Here is a 5,155-nt window from a genome sequence, read left to right on the forward strand (position 1 = left end):
ACAAATGTTGAATATACATATACTGAATTTCCAGCTGTTTAAAACTGAGAATCATATGTCACAAACATGTCAATATACTTAGCACAATAACAGTACTCAGTACCATTAAATGATTATTTCATTAAGGTTCTGAAAAAAATAAATCATTTCCCATTTTACTTATGATTCTTCCAACATTTATTTTCACAAAAGTAACAAAAACACACATAAGGAGGAAAAAAGTTACCCATATGAAACAAAAGTGCCAGCTAACTTATTTGATCTCCTAAAATATTTTCCAGAGAAATGTGCTTGCTCCTTGAAATTCCTTTATAGCATTGTCTTAGATCTTATAATTCCTTGAACTCTGTGGCAATACAACCTGTTTTTAGTTTGTCTATGTTTGTGTCCATACTTTAACCTATTCTGTCAGAGATATGCTTTGCTAGGTCATCATCAGGCATCTAAGATTGTAATCCAATGACTTTATAGTTAAGTTCTCTACTCACATTGTGTAAAGACCAGCACAGGCAGCAGCATTTATTTAATTGGTAGCAACTAAATATTAAGTATAGACCTATGTGCAACATATAGTGATTAAAAAGCCCTAAGAGGTTTCCCAAAATTTAAATATCCCTTTCTTTTCTCATCTGCTGAGACAAAATATTTTTAAATACTTGGACCTTCCCTCAAACAAACATTTCAGAACTTTCTACTGAGTGATTTTAGGGTATACATACTGAAGATAACCTCTGAACCATTCTATCTAAAGGGTTTCCAAGGTATATTTTGCAATGTGTTCAATATCTAGTACAGAATTCTAGGTAAACTGAAAATAAATTCTTTTTTTTTTTTTTTTTTTTTTTTTTTTTTTTTTTTTTTTTTTTTTTACAGGCAGAGTTAGACAGCGAGAGAGAGAGACAAAGAGAAAGGTCTTCCTTCCATTGGTTCACCCCCCAAATGGCCGCCATGGTCAGTACGCTGTGCCGATCTGAAACTAGGAACCAGGTACTTCTTCCTGGTCTCCCATATGGGTGCAGGGCCCAAGCACTTGGGCCATCCTCCACTGCACTCCCGGGCCACAGCAGAGAGCCACACTGGAAGAGGAGCAACTGGGACAGAACCAACACCCCAGCTGGGACTAGAACCCGGGGTGTCAGTGCCACAGGCAGAGGATTAGCCTAGTGAGCCACGGCGCTGGCCTGAAAATAAATTCTGTATACCAATTTTATACTAAAGAACTAAACTACTAAGATATGTCAGCTATTTTCAGTACTAAATAGTCTGAGCTTCAAATTTCAATACCTAAAAGCAATTAGTAGCCAACATTAAACTATGCTAAATGTTTAAAATATCCACCCCAGCCTTCACTACTATATTACTTTATTTTTTACTTATAAGACTCTGTTCTATTTTTTCATCAATTCTCACATTGATGTGACACTAATACAAAGAGAGCAGATTCAAAGCAGTTCCTAGATACAATCCCAAAGAATATAGCATCAGGAAGAAGAAAATCCTAATACTGCTATGTTTAGTTAAATGGAGGTGAGGGTGGTGGGAATGAAGTTCTTACCTTTTTCCCCTCCTTAGAGAATTTAAAGATAATGCAGAGAGAATCGTCACAATTATTTATCTCACATAGGCCAAAAAATAACATTGCAAGTGAAGTATTTAAGGTAGAGGAGACATAGACTAGTCAATACATTCACATAAAGATACAGTTTCTCAAATAACAGGCTTGCTCTTAGATTTATATTTAACATATAGTGATATTCATTTTTATGTCCAAGATACAGAAATACTTGCAGAAGATATCTATATAACAAAAATTATTTTGTGTAATTCATATATGCTTCATAGCCTTCTAATATAAGTGATACCCACTGATACCATCTAAAATGAAAATTTTATTTATTTATTTAATTTTATTTATTCAGGAAAAATTTTGCAAACTTTTTGCATGGTGACCCAGGAACTGATTGATAACAAAATATAAAGTTTAATATTTAGTCCTGTGGAAAAACAAGTTTTTAGGTGTTACACATGGTTTTCCCCAAATTATCTATGAGTTAGGTTACACTGAAATATTATCTATTAGGATACTGAGCACTCCTGTATTAACACTGCGGAATATCTCTTCCCATTTATTCATATTAAAGTGACACAATGGCAGTTCTATAATTTAATAAGATACTGAAATTCAGAAGTTGAGACAAATACAAAATGCATTTTGAGCTTTGCCATTTTAACCACTTGATATTTTTGGTGTCTACCTTTCTTTAAGATAGCAAATACCAGGCCATGGACTAATTTAATGTAGGCCACATAATACTGGTAACACTCAAATGGGTTTAAAAATATAAACATCTATGCTTTAGCACATTGTTTTGGGAGAATGTTATCCCTTCAATATATAACAGATGCAAGTACCTACAACAGAGTAATAGGAGGGAACTATTTTTGTTATGGAAATTATGGAGAAAGGGACAGATCATTTTCGAAGAACAACTCACCTTAATAAGTAATTCCCTTACACACTTGTGATCTAGGGCTGACTTTCACAGGAATTTTGGAATAATATTCAACAGTCTTACTTTTCTCTTTTTATTTAACATCTCCATTGATACTAAAGTCACCCAATTCAAGGAAACGTTTAAGGAAACAATATGCAATGAAGTCTCAAATCAGATGTAATATTCTGATGCAAAATCACCTGTTACCTAACTCCATTATTTCATGGCTTAGGTTATCCATAAAAAAGAATTTAAGCTAACTCAAATGTTTTGGGAAAAAAAAAAAAAGAGAGAGATTAGAATATATCAAATATGTTTCCTAAGAAAGCAAGTATCTTGCATAAGATGCACAATAAAATCTCCATCTCAATGAATTTTTCGTGAAAAAAAATTATAAAAAGTACATGTTAAGTACTTGTTAATATTGCTTAGTATGTAAAAGGAAATAATATAAAAGTAGAGATCTAGCATTTTTAAAATATTTATCAGATTACCTAAAATTAAATTCATTGTACAAAATAAAAAATATTAATTTTATGCATAGGTTTCTCAATAACTTGCTAAAACAGACAAAAAATATCCATCATTCCTAAAAGCTACAAACATAATCTCTAAATTGGAAGGCAGAGAAATATTAGCTTCAAAGAGTTCATTTTACTTATGAATTGGCATCCCGGGTCTAGAAACACTGGTGACACTGTAAGAACCCAGCACAGCAGGCGCCGCAGCTCACTAGGCCAATCCTCTGCCTGTGGCTCTGGCACTCCTGGTTCTAGTCGCAGTTGGGGCGCTGGATTCTGTCCTGGTTGCTCCTCTTCCAGTCCAGCTCTCTGCTGTGGCCTGGGAAGGCAGTGGAGGATGGCCCAGGTCCTTGGCCCTGCACCCGCATTGGAGACCAGGAGGAAGCACCTGGCTCCTGGCTTTGGATCTGCGTAGTGCGCCAGCCGAAGCGCATTGGCTGCAGCGGCCATTTGGGGGGTAAACTAACTGAAGGAAGAACTTTCTCTCTGTCTCTGACTCTCTCTCTCTGTCTCTCTCTCTCTCTCTCACTGTCTAACTCTGACTGTCAAAAAAAAAAAAAAAAAAAAAAAAAAAAAAAAAAAAAAACCAGCACAGACATGACCAACTATAAACATCTGATCATACTGGCACAATGTGAATCCTGCTGATCACGCAGATGTATTTTTTGCTGCAAATGTTTTGAGGAACAATGCCTAAAATTATACAAAAGTTGAAAATCCAATTTTAACAAAGTTTACATGTAAAGGGGGAACATCAAAGCTAGTAAGTCTTTGGCTTCCTTACAAATGGTATCATAATTCCCAAACTGTCGGAGGATAGAGTATCTTTGTTGAAAAAATAAACTGATTGAAAACTATGTCGCCTCTATTGTTTAACGGGTCAGAATCACTTGCAGATCCTGATCTGCTGTTATCTGGCCCATCACTTTCCTTGTCCCAGTCTTTCATAGATGCTCCCATCATGAAATCATCACATAGGATTGTCCAACCTGGGCCCTCTTCTGATTTCACTTCAGTCTGTTTGGCTTTTGAGTTCTTCCCAGTTGAACTTTTCTCATTTGTACTTCCTTCCATTCCTCTCAGAACACTGATAGAATCTTCCTTAGAAACAGTTGATATCAACTTAGCCCCCAGCTTCTTTAACCTTTTCATCAACATTCTTTTGATGTTTTTGAACAGCATTAAATAATTGCACCACACCCCTTGTTGCAATTCTCTGAAGATTTCTCTCTGCTTCTTTATCTTTGACAACATCTGGCTTTACTCTACACATCATTTCCCACTCTCACTTCTTATCAAGCTGTTTTCTTCTCTCAAGTCTTTCTTGCTTTAACTTTTCTTTTTCCTTTTCCAGTTCTGTGTTCTTGACTAGAATGGTGGGTTTACTTTTAGGGGTTTTCTTGTTGAGGGTTTTAGCCCTGGCATCTGCCCACCCATCTTGGTCCTAGCACATGCTTCTGCGGCATTTTCTTTGCTGCAGGGTTCAGCATCATCCTCATTGTCAGCATCTATCGCTTCATCTTCAGAAAAATGACCCTTTTCTGATCCACAGCTTCCTACAGATCCTCCACTGTCGGAAGCACCTTTCACCTCCTCTCCCAGCTCAGATGCTATGACTTTGGCTATCATTTTCACCTTCTTCTTCTTCTTTAGCGAATTTTTCAGCTTTTTCCACACACTCACAGGTGAGTTCTATACAGCTGTGGCCATCCTTCTCTCCCTTCATTCCTATTTTTATTGCAACATTATTCACAACAGCAAGAAATAGAAAAAAAAACTAAGTGTCCATACATTGATTTTGGATAAAGAAACTGTGGCATACATGCACAAAAAAGGCTATTCAGTCATAAAACAGTGCAGTCTTGTTGCTTACAACCTATAAGTGATAGATGGAGCTGCAGGTTTTTAGGTGAAGTGAAATGATCTCTTGTTTTTTCTTTTTTATTAATTCCTTATAGTATTGTCAATGTTTATCCTTGTTGGTTGTATACATGCTGTTTCTTGCCTGGGTTTTTGAGGACTAAGCCATGTTGCATATATTTGTGTTTTTCTTTTTCTATGACCCATAGCAAAGTACATGAGACATAGTAAGTGTGTGATGATTGTTAATGTGAATGTGGGAGTAATCAAAGTAGGTGT

General features: G+C 36.0%; 1 pseudogene; it reads right to left on the reverse strand.

Annotated features, from left to right (window-relative positions):
• Positions 1-3,808: 3,808 nt before the first annotated feature.
• Positions 3,809-4,726, reverse strand: LOC133763218 (RRP15-like protein; annotated as a pseudogene).
• Between the last annotated feature and the right edge of the window lie 429 nt (positions 4,727-5,155).

This window comes from Lepus europaeus, chromosome 1, assembly GCF_033115175.1.
Source record: "Lepus europaeus isolate LE1 chromosome 1, mLepTim1.pri, whole genome shotgun sequence".
Classification (NCBI taxonomy): domain Eukaryota; kingdom Metazoa; phylum Chordata; class Mammalia; order Lagomorpha; family Leporidae; genus Lepus; species Lepus europaeus.